The following is a 13,379-nucleotide window of genomic DNA, read 5'->3' as shown; positions in this document are numbered from 1 at the left end:
ATTCAATACATGATCCTTGAATTTAAACGGTGGCATGCCCTTAGTCAAAGGATCAGCGATCATTAACTCAGTGCTGACGTGCTCAATGACCACTTTCTTTTCTTTAACACGTTCCCTTATAGCTAAATACTTAATGTCGATGTGTTTATTTCGACTCCCACTTTTTTAGCCATAAAACCAGCAGCTGAATTATCACAATATATTCTCAATGGCTTAGAGATAGAATCCATAATTCTAAGCCCAGAAATGAAATTCTTAAGCCATACACCATGTAAAGCAGCCTCAAAACAGGATATACATAAGCATGTAGTCTTTGGTCCCTTGAAGGTACCTCATTACTTTCTTTGCATCTCTCCAGTGGTCTAAACCTGGATCACTCTGATATCGTCCCAACATTCCCACAACAAATGCAATGTCAGGTCTTGTGCAGACTTGAGCAAACATTAGGAATTGCTAATCTCTTAGGTCTAGTAGATCTTCTTAATGTTGTACCATCATCTTCCTGAGAAGTATGTGGTTCAACTTGTTGTTCAAAAGTTCTTGGCAACTCTTGAACTCCTTGATCTACTGGAATATCGTCAGCAGCTTGTGGAACTTCAACAATTGGTTGTTCAACACCAGTTTGTACTTGAGGGGTGCTATGAATAATAACCAATCTTTCACTTGAAGTGGAAGGTTGAGATTCTGAATGATCTTTCTCAGAAACTATGTTTCTGGTTTGATCGCTCCCACTGATCAAGTCATTTTCAAGAAACTTTGCATTTCCTGATTCCACAATCCTAGTGCTGTGAGATGGACAATAAAATCTGTAAGTATGTATGATTTCTAATATGTCAGAACTCCTATTGGCACCTTTCTTTGACTTGTTGGTCTGCTTTCCCTTTATGCAGTCCACACAAGTCTCAAGATCAGTAAAATCTAGAGTATTAAGTATTCCTTCATTTACCAATCTTTTAATTCTATCTATGGAGATATGACCTAGCCTCCGGTGCCATAATTTAGAGGAAACTTCATTAATAACACATCTTTTAGTGCCAGTGTGAACATACATTGAATCATATGTGACATTTTTTTGTAAATTAATGCAGTAAAGACTATTAGACAAAATACCATTCCCAACATAATCAGATTTATAGAATAGACTGAAAGATTTTTATGAAAAGTTTAAGGAATATCCAAAAGGTACAAGCCTTGAACCTGAGATCAAGTTTCTAGAAAAACTTAGAACGTAAATGTCTTTTCTAACTCCAAAACAAAGCCACTACTTAAAGTTAAATAACATGTTCTTATAGCTTCCACATGCGAGCCCATCTTGTTTCCTGATAAGATGCTTTGCTCACTTCCTACTGACTTCCTTAGGTTTTGCAAACCTTTGCAAGGAATTCGAAATGTGAATTGTTGATCCAGAATCAATCCACCATGTGTTAATATTAACATTAACCATATCAGATTCATAACAAACAAACGAGATTACTTCCTCAAGTTCGGGAATGTCAGAACGAATTTCAGAGAAATTTGCAGGTTGTACTACTGCATCAAAATAAAGAATCACATGCTTATGTTGAGGCTTAATAAACTTTCATGTTCTACCAATGTAAAACATGGTAAAAAGAATTGAATCAAATGACATGAAAATTGCCTGTGGGCTAAATTTTCAATTCAAACAGATTCAATAAAACTTTATGAACTTTCATGTTTTACCAATGGAAAACATGCTAAAAAGAATTGAATCAAATGACATGAAAATTGCCTGTGGGCTAAATTTTCAATTCAAGCAGATTCAATAAAACTTTATGAACTTTCACGTTTTACCAATGTAAAACATGCTAAAAAGAATTGAATCAAATGACATGAAAATTGCCTGTGGGCTAAATTTTCAATTCAAGCAGATTCAATAAAACTTTATGAACTTTCACGTTTTACCAATGTAAAACATGCTAAAAAGAATTGAATCAAATGACATGAAAATTGCCTGTGGGCTAAATTTTCAATTCAAACAGATTCAATAAAACTTTATGATAAAACTTATTAATTCATAACTCCTGTGGGTAGGTTATGAAATTTTATTCTAATTAATTACATAAATATAATAAAAATTCCTGTGGGATAAAATTTATTATATTCAGTGTAATTAATTACAATTTAATGTCTAAATAATCTTTATGTGATCTTGCCAATCAATATATAATTTTATTTAATTAAAGATGTTGTGGCTATTATCTAATTAATTAAAATCATATGGATCACTAAACATTATTTTGTTGCATAAACAAAACTTAACCAGAGAGAAAAATAATGTTTACTGAAAGGAGCAAGTCAAAATGACATTTTAATAAACTCCATAAAACTGTAATAATTCTCCAGCAAAATCAAAAGCAGTCAACATTACCGAAAATGACTACAAATTGATTGTTCAATTTATAAACTTAACCCGGAGATTGACTGAATCAGCTTTGATCCTATGCAAATGCAGTTCGAAGACTAGCTAGCTTGACTTCAGGCTCCATCCTTAAGTTTATAAAACAACAAAATAGACCAGCAAACAAGCTATTTTGTTCACAAAAACTTAATTTTCAACAACGCTGAATCTGAACTTCATGCGAAATAAACATAGGATCAAAACTGAATGCCCAAATGAGAAATAAACCATTTCTTATTTCTCTTTAATTATAAATGTTCATAAATGTAAGTTCAATGTAAATTTTACAATAAATATGTAATCAATTATAAAATTTACTTTGCATTTTGCATTGTTGATTTTATATATAGTTATCAAATTAACTAATTTGATTTTCGCTGCACTTTGACAGTCAAAGTTTTACCGATAACCTCATAATTATGTACTTCCTCAATACTTTGAGGAATGAATTGCTGAAGAAAAATTGAATGGAAAAAAAGATTAAGCAGCTCTAAAGGTATTTGGTGTCTCCAATCAATAAAGGTCTGTTTTCCACTAAATTAATCAAAATGCAACAGATCTTGCTTTGGAAATATTGGAGCAAAAGCCATTTTAAGAAAAATACATCTGGAATTTCCTTTATCTAAGGCATTAAATAAGCTAACAGCATGGGTAAGTTGACTATGAAATCAAACCCCAGCTATGCCATGATAAACTCTCTGTAAATTCGTATTCTTAATACAAGAATGGTATATTCCAGTAATTCCATCACGAAATAGCTTTAAATGGCTGTCAAAGTGCTGACCCACCCACAATATTTTAACGAACAATATTTTGACGTATTGTAAATCGCCTTTGTTTATTCTTTAAATGCTAATTGCATGTAGTGTTAGCATTATTGTGAATCATATTAAAACCGATATAAGTCCCGTATCGTACACACACAACTTCAAAATTTCTTCTGGGTATGACTTTTCCAGACAATTGAAACAAAATTTACTAACCCATAAGAGCCTCGGAAAGTAATAATTACTTGAATATTACATAAGCACGTAATATTCTTATTCAAATATTACATATTCAAAATATTACATATAAATACTTGAAAGCATGTAATAAGTAATTAATACTTGAATATTGAATTTGAATATGTAATTACTTGAGATTACTTGAAAAAATCTCAACAATTCAAATGTACTAACCCATAAAAAATCTCGTTTCATACCATCAAGAGTCCCGAACGTAATTCAAAATGGGTTTTAATTGTGGTCTAAATATAAGATTAGTTATATATATAACCAACTCCATTATTAAAGAAGCAAACCCACGTGCTTGTGACAAAACCAAGTCACATAAACCAAGAGTTTTGTGAACGGTTTTTCATCACAAAAATGCATGTCAAATTATCAAAATAATCCCTGCCACGGATTTTCATTAAGACGTAGCAGGGATGAGACTAGGCAAATTTGCTATGTATTTAGTTTTATTTTAATTTTACCGTTTTGAGCAAAATAACCTCTCTGATCTCTGAAGTACTTAGTATTAAAGTCTTTCAGATTGCAGTTGTGAAGAAAATTTTCTTTCCACAATGCCTCCAGCATTTTACGAGACAGAACAAGGTTTAAGGAAGTAAAAAAAATCAAATACATATCACCCAAACCCTATGCAGAGATTTCAACTCAAAACCAATATCAATATCTAAATCTAAACCTCCGCCCACAAACTCCAATCACCAGAATTTAAGCTTTTATCACACTGAAAATCTTTAATAACGGCAATAACTTGCAGTCTTAGATAGTAAACAACCAACAAGAATTTGCCGGTTAACCTCTTGAAATGTGTAAAGTCAATAGAGGCTCTAAAATATAAATAACTTCCAATTCAAGTTACTAAATGGAACCAGCGAACTTGACTACACGCAGAATATTCATCTACGCGCAATCAACTCGGAAATTTTAAAAGTTGGCCTCCAATCTTCAACGAAGATTGAATTAAGGCAAGCGGTATGGTCGGCGGCAGAGTAGTAAATTGATTATCAAATATCATAAAAATATTCGAAGAGCACTGCGTTCCGAATGCACAGATACTGAAGAAATTCATTAAAGAGTCGATGATGCCGCCATTAGTGGACAAGGCGGAGTGAATTAAGGTTTCCCTCCGCGTTTGTGCCTCCAAAGCGGCCACAAACTATTATTCTATATTAGATTAAGATTAGATTACTTCCACAACCCCATTAAAACAATAAGGGGAGAAGAAGAACAGCAGTGGAGGAAGCATCGAAGCAGCAGAAACAACACCAGCGAATGAAATGAAACGAAGCAATACAAAACTAACGATGAGATTCAGTCGAATAAATGAAAATAAAAATCACTTCAAAATATTCAAATCCACACCAAGGCAGAGGTAAACTCTGCTCCGATACCAACTGTTAGAAAACTAATAAACTTAAACAGCGATTCTGCATGCGGAAAGAACTGAAAAGAATCACTGAAACTTAATGCCCAGGGATACGAATTACCTCCAGCCATTGGTGAAACTATTGATGCAATTTCCTTCTGAAACACCACGCTCCAGCTGCACATGCAAAAAGGAAAGAAGACAACTAGTCTGAAGGCACTTCCGAGCTCTGCTATCTCAGCTAGATGGTGTAGAACTGAAGGGGATTGAGATAGGAGCTTGGGGACCAAACAGATGAACATATAACTAAGCTTCCATCAAGCTTCTAAAAGCTATGTGTTAGAAAAACCACAAATCAAGGTAGAGATCAGATCAAAGTGATGGACCACTTTAGTAGCTCCCAATTATAAATTTAGTAATTGCAGTTGATTTTCTTAACTTAAGGAAACTACTGCAGTTGGTTTTCACTACTATTTTTCTAGTTAATTTTAATCAAAATCCGACATAAAATTTTAAAAACTTGAGTTTCAATTGTTTAATATGCATAATTCGAGTGTCGTAGGTGTTTTCAAGGGTGCTAAATCCATTTATGCATTCAAAGATGTATTTTAAACAACAAAAAGTCTTGAGATTGTATTGCCCAATTTTAGTGTATTGTGGTAAAAAAGGCTATTTCTTCTATAAGTTGGACTATATATATATATATATATATATATATATGTGAAATGTTTTATTAATATAATTTAAATCAAATTAGAGAAAACTCATAATTATATTAATAATATTTAATTTTTATTTTTAATTATTATTATATATTTACAATGAAGGTGTTTCCTTTAAGGGGATGGGGTGGGAAACATTATCCACTCTAGCCAATCCACGCGGTCCATTCTCCATGGGCAATCTAGTGAAGTTTGTAATCATTATTTCGAAAGTTACAAGTGAGCCTCCCTCGGGCATTCTATGTTTGGTCAATCTCTTTTCTACCTCTTTGAATTCGTCCTCTGAGTTGTATGAAAGCGACACAAGGGTCTGGAAAAAATGTTCATTTTGTTTTCACGATTTGCCTAGTTTTCCCAAAACTTCTATTTCTTCGGTGTTTCTTTCCACCTTAAGGGGAAACTTATAGTAACACCGAAGGTGTTCCTCTGAGGGATTGGGCTAGCCAGATCCAACCAATTGGATCTTTAGATTATCGTCATCCTCCATCAAATAGAAATTTGACACGTGGAATTAGAATGAGAGTGACAGGGATCTCTGCTCATGTCCTATGCTTTTCTGTAATTTGTTCTTGCACCGAGTGGTGAGGCTAAGCATAAAGGGCAGTTCAATATCATATTTGTAAGCTTGTTTTTGTTAGCGGGGGTAGGTGAAAGCCATGAGGGGTGGTGTTCTAGTTTTTTGGGGAGTGCATTGAAGCATTTTCTTCCTAGAGGGTTTCTTCTAGAATTAATTTATGTGGAGAATGGTTCAATGGGTTTTTCTATGATTTTTCTTCAGAATGGCAGTGGGATGAATTCTTGGGAAGGATACAATTGCTAGGACCTCTTTTCATGCAAACATCCTCAAATTTGAGAATTCCCGGAAATACCAAAATGGATTTATTGAATGAGAGTGTGGTAAATTCTCAAGAAGGATACAATTGCGAGGACCATGTTGCATGCAAGCATCCTCAAATTTGTGAATACCTGAGAATACTGAAATGGATTTATCATATATTATCTCCACATCCATGGTCATCATTGCCTCTTGTTATCTTGCCATGGCCCAGGGCAAACCAAAGACATTCATCATGCTTAGCTAATAAAGCAAGGGATACTAAACGAAGAGACTTCACAACTATATGAAGATAATTATGAAAATCCCATGCAAATTTTGATGGCCAGTATATCACAAGATAAGCTGGACTTGAATGAAATTGTCCTTGAAAAATTGGCTAGTATCAAGGACCCAACTACCTTTGTAGTTGTTGTAGAGCCATATCATTGGTAAGTTCCCTCTTGCATAATCATGTGAATATTTGTTCTAAATATTTATTTCGTATAAAGTGTCATTTTTTAGAATTTAAGTTGGTTGTACCTCTCTTTTAGATGTCATTTAAAAGGATTTCGCATTCCAAAAATCACCCAGGCCATGCACATTGGGATTCATTGCTTAGCCTTGCACTCAATTAACAATTAGAATGACACTAAAAAATAATAGGGATAATTAACTTGGTAGCAAATTCTTGGGAAAATTGGATTTAGGGTTTGACAAGAAAACTAACTAGATTTATCGTTGGACCACAATTGGCTAGTCATTTTTCATCTGAACTATTTTTTCAGCGAAAAACAATTTCTTCAAAATGTTCATTGCCCATCCCTAGGCTTAATAAACAATGAGATGTTAATCATATTACAATATAACACATAATAATATAACACATAATAGGACACACTAATATGTTAACATATTCTCAGAAAGATCAGAAAAGGTATCTGTAAAGTATACTCACTTAATTTACCACTTGACCACAACTCACACGACTTTTTTCGTTTGATATTTTCTTTTGTAACCAAGAATGATTTCTTCTAAATAATAATTGCCTAGTGATAAGATTTGTTAAGGCTCATTAAGCAACAAAATATTACAATACAACACATAATAGGATAAAATAACACGATAGCATATTCTGAGAATCACTTGATGTACGACTTGACCGCAACTCACTTGGAATTTTTCCTCTCGACTTTTATGCAGCCAAATATCATTTCTTCTAAATATTAATTACCTAGTCCTAGGCTTAGTTAATAATCAGGCATCATAGTATAATACATAATTGCTTTCTCTAACATGGTATGACAGTATTATCTTTGTGGGCAGATTGATCCCAAATCTCTTTGAAGAAAGCTTTCGTCATTTACGATTTGAATACAATCTACTTGAGATTTTCCCTCTAAACATTTTTTTGTGGAGTGGAAAATCATATCTCTTAAACATTTTACTCAATTCTACACAAGGGTTCATAGTGGGATCAAGCCCCGAGCCTAAAATTGTCACAACTCTCTATACCACAAATTTATTTTAATTTATTACTCTTATTCTTATAGGTGTTCTCATTTATTAAATTTGTCAAGCTTTATTAGTTAAGCTACTGCCTTGTTAATGTAAGACATTTTTTTTTTATCTACTAACACCTAGAATTGTATAAGTTACTTGTGTACAACACCTCTTTGTCAATTTGCTTAGAAAGGGCCTTGCCTTATGTTTGAAATCATTACTCCAAATCTATTTGATGTTGGGATTCCTTGTTACTTATCTTCATTATAAACATAAACATTATATGATGGAACACATAACCTTATATCTTCCCTCCACTAATTCGTTTTGCTAAATGGTTATCCCCATACCCTATACTTATTACTTGAGGGTTCCAATATCCATTACATCTCACTATCCTAATGTTATTATAGCATGTAGCATTTACTATGGAGACCGGATAATTGCATTCCCATTAGCCATCCCAAGGTACCCTATGGCATTAAATAAATCAGTAATGAATTTTTGTTAAGTGTAACTATGGGTCGGCTATAATCGATTAATGCTATTGTACCATGAATTATTTATTTGGCCCTCTTGTATAGGTTGTTTGCAATTCTCAAGGTGTATATATAGTGCTTTTTTGCCACCCCTTGAGATATGTGATGCAATGGATTTCCACCACATTGATTGAGACCATGTGACATATCCATGGCTTATCAATCCTGCCCAAATGAAAGGATTTGATATACTTTCTAAATTGAATGGCCTATGGTAGTTTTTCAAAACCTAACACCTTGTTTCAGTTGGCAAATTTCCCATTTGGGTTTTCCTTCTTGGCTTCACCATGAATGCATTGATTATGTCTGCTAATGATGAGCACGACCAGGTGGCCTTTTGCTAGAACTCCCTCACCGTTGATGTGCCATTCAACCTATCTTCACGAGGTAATTTCCTAATGGAATGACTATTTATAGTTGTTTTGGTTTTGTCAACCTAGATTAATCGTTTTCATGCCTTGTTCTACAAGCTCTGATCTAGAAACATTGGAAATTTCAAATCATATTAATGCTCTTCTTGTTGTTATGGGGTTCTATTGCATGTGCATTATTTCTACTCATCCCACACAAACTCTACAAAGCGTGGTGTTTCTCCAACAATCTAAATTTGTTGAAGGTTTTTCGATGAGGAAGGACTGAATCCCGGGTGACCCATAATGTCTGGAGTCAAAAGCTTTGACCAAGTATGAATTTAAAGGTCACCGCTCCCAAATTTATGAGGAATTTGAATTTGAATTGTTGTTACACAATCTGCCTCGAAACGATTATGCTTTAAATTTATTCATCTGCTACCCTCTTCCTATATATGTACAACTCATTTGGCTTACGGATTATCTGTTTTATGTTAAGGATTATGGTCATAGGTGTGTATGGCCTTAGTTTCCCTAGCTCCATTTCTATGTCGACATAGACTTCCTCCTACGCTAACTACCTCCTCTCCTACAACAAGTCGGTCCATGTTGGATTCACATCTTTCCCTACCGCTTTTCGTGTTCTGAACATAGTTCAGGTTCAATCCTGTGTATATTTTTTCCTTAAGTCATCTCTCCTTTCCGTGACAGTAGATATTTGTAATTATGGTTGTTCAAAACTTATGGAAAATTTTACATGTAAACTGTTTTGGGATGGAAGAACCTTTAATTTATTGACATTTCATATGCCTGGGAGGCATGTATACTTGGTTTTATTTCCATATAAAATGATTGTCATGGTCTCTAGAATTTTTGTATATATATATATATATATATATATATATATATATATATATATATATATGTTAATAACAAAATGATATATATATATATATATATATATATATATATATATATATATATATATATATATATATATATATATATCATTTTGTTATTTAAATACGTACAAATAGCGCTTTTTCCAGTGAAATTCTCCAGTGATTTTTAATGTTCACTGTGTCCTTGATGTGGTAGTTTACACACTGTATTTTTTTTCTTTGTTATAGTTGCCTCCTATACTCTTATATTAGTATTGGGAATGAATTCATTTAACCTTGTGCACTCATTAATATGTCACTAGCGCTTAGTGTTCCTCATGTTGGTCTTCTCGTTGTAGTAATTGTATAATATATTCCCTTGTTAATAGCGAACAGTCTCTTTATTTCATTATTTCATTTGGATGTTCCTCTATTTAATACTGTTGAAGGTGAAAAGGGCTCCTCTGAAATAATTATAGGGTTAACCCCTGTTCTCTAAATTATCTAATTTGTGTGAGTCCTGGATTCTGCCACGACTATGGATGTTAGCCATGCTTTAAGTTTTTATCACCAATTTCTGTTCCAGTGTATGAATTAATAGCGCGACCTTTTTAATTCTTAGCTCTGTAATTAGTTCTAAGTTTTGTACTTATTAGAATTCAATAGTTATTTGGAATTATTAGTTTACTATATTTTTCCATGGTCGCTTTAGTAAATATTGCTTCTTCTTCCACTTAACATTTCCACAATTTATATAGTATATCTACTACTAATATTAAGTGAGAGGAACATCTTGCAATTCCTGTTCAATCTTGTATTTATTCATTACTCTCGAATATAACACAAATGATTTCTCATGTCATGCGAGTCTCTGTTTGTGTCAATCTATACTCAGTAGATCGTGTTTTCATACTTCAATGATTTATTTTCTCTTAACCATTCATTCTAGATGCATGCAATTTTCATCCCCTCACCTCCTTTCTCACATGCATAATAAAATTGGATATATTTATAGCTTCGAATGATAATTAATCTCATACCAACTAAGCTAGAAGTATAACAGCCTCAGAACCGAATTACTCCTATTATACATCTATTGGCACCTCCTAATGTGATTTCCAGTGTAATGTTAATCCTGTTCGTTACTGTTTCAGACTTATATCAAGAACTTAGGCAGTTACCTAAATTAAGGCAACCTAAATATAGTAGAAGATACGCATAAGGTTTCACGATTATATTTTCACCTGTCTTCCTATCATTCTTGCAAATTCATTTTCGAATAATTTGTACAATCATTAGAAAATTTCAAGAAGTTTTCATAATAACAATTAAACGAAATGAATGACATCATCTACTATCATATGCTATAAAATTGTCTACACTCATCCTGTCTCATTTGTTGAAATAATTGCATGAATTTCTTATCCTCTAATAGTATTCTTGCAAAAACTGTTCTTTTCAGGTAACCAGTGCTTTTCATATGATTTATGTTTAAAATAAAACAAATTTTTCTTTCTTTAAAAGCTAACTACTTTCCGGTGATAATAAATATGTGTTACCCATAGCCAGATAGAACATTACTCATAGCTAGATAACTTAATCAATAATAAATACACCTATTTTTTTATTTCTTTTTATTTTATATTTTATTTTTTTTTTTTTTTTTTTTGTTATTTTATTTTTATTTTTATTTTATTTATTTTTATTAATTTTTTATTTTATTTATTTTTTATTTTTTATTTTATTTTATTTTATTTTATTTTTATTTTTATTTTTATTTTTTATTTTTTTTATTTTATTTTTATTTATTTTTATTTTTTTATTTTTTTTATTTTTTTTATTTTTATTTTATTTTATTTTGATATATTAATCAAAATAAAGATGAATCATCACTATAAAGTACCACAAATAAGCTTTAAGCAAATTTTCCTAACCAAGTTAGCTGCTAAAAAATGCACTCCAAATGAAACACTATACTCTGGACCATGAATTGATCCACCAGTTCCCCCTGAGATGAAATCAATTTCCAAGGAATCAACAACCTGTATTGATCCCTTCAGTAGGTGTTTCATACCTTTCTTCCATGATTGATGTTTCCTTTAGTGGTGTACCGCTTTTGTGGTCCTCAATGTCCACTTGCCTAGGCTTTTCCTTAAAATCCCGCTTTTCTCTCCTACAATGCTTTATGCTTATCCAAGCTTAGCATCTTTCTCCAGCTAAGCGATGTACTGGATTTTCTCTCCTATCCATTAAATATTATCTAGAACCTTATCTAGAATATTTATCATGCGTTCAATCTCATTTATTTACATAAATATTTCAATGTACTTCATGGATTTTCTTCCATTCTTACTAACATAATTCAATCTAATTAAAACAACATTTCAACAACAGAGGGATACTCATTTTTCCTCCCTTTTAATTCACACTCTCCTCGGTATTTATTTTCCAATTAGGACTGACTATACCCCCACGGGGACGTCAGAATACCTTTACCGGCACCCATAGTTACTCATAGTGATATAACAAGTTAGTTTCATCATATTATAATAAAAAACAGAATTATGTTGAAAAGGTTTTATAGTGATCACCCACCCCACTTATCCTTCGCACTACTTGCATGTATGCTCTTTGGGAGTAAAATGATTTCACTGCACTTTAACCCAAATGACAACTCAATTCCGGAGCCGGATCTCTTTCCGGTCTAGAATACAGAGAGGTTTTGCCAAAAAGTATCCTTTAGGTTCCACCTGTATCATTTTCCAATCAATAATGTTAAAACTGTCATGTACATATTTCTTAAGTAAAGATACATGAAAAACATTATGAACTTTAATGTGACTTGGTAATGCTAATTGATAAGCTACGGGTCCAATTCTATCTAGAATTTCAAGTGGTCCACAAAACTATGGTACCAGTATTGGACAAGTTCTCGTTCTTAATGTACCTTTTCTTAGTTTCACCCTCAAATAAACATGATCTCCAACTTTTAACTCTTTGTGCATTCTTTTCTTGTTTGCATAGATTTTCTTTCTGCTCTGTGTGGTTTTAATGTTCTACTAAATACTTCGCATTGTTTGCTCCATTTCCTGTAAGGCATCTAGCCCGAGTATCAGTATATCCTCTGGTTGACTTTAGTTGATATGGGTATGGAATTTTATGGATTACATAGCTTCGAAATGGCTCATTTTGATGGATATTTCATAACTGTTGTTGTAGGTAAACTCGACCAAATGCAGAAAATCTTCCCATTTTGTACATCATTCTTAGCATGTCCTCCAAAATCTCGTTAGTTCTCTCAATTTTTTGATTTGTTTGAGAATGATATGTTTTATTGAAATTTAGTTGAGTTCCCATGCCCCCAAATAATTTCTTCCAAAATTTTGAGGTGAATTTGGCATCGTTGTCTCACCCTATCATCTTGGGTATTCCATGTAGTCAAAAAAAATTCTCTCATGAAGATATTAGCAATTTGTGTTGTGCCGTAGGTAGACTGTACCGGTATGAAATGGGATGTCTTACTTAAAGTATCCACAACCACCATTATGGAGTCATGTTTCCTCTTTGTCCTTGGTAGTCCTATGATGAAATCTAAAGAAATAATTTCCCACTTCCATTCAAGAATAGTTAGTGGATTCAGCAACCCACGAGAGTGTTGATGTTCAACATTTACCTATTGACACTCTAAGCACTTTGATAAATATTCAGTAACCTTTTTCTTCATACTTGACCAGAAAAAATTCTTCCTTAATGTTGTGATCATCTTTTGGTACCC

The sequence above is a fragment of the Pinus tabuliformis genome, chromosome 9 (genome assembly GCF_031772625.1).
Source record: "Pinus tabuliformis cultivar Carrire ecotype Pingquan chromosome 9, CPIR1, whole genome shotgun sequence".
Lineage (NCBI taxonomy): Eukaryota > Viridiplantae > Streptophyta > Pinopsida > Pinales > Pinaceae > Pinus > Pinus tabuliformis.
This window is presented reverse-complemented; position numbering follows the sequence as displayed.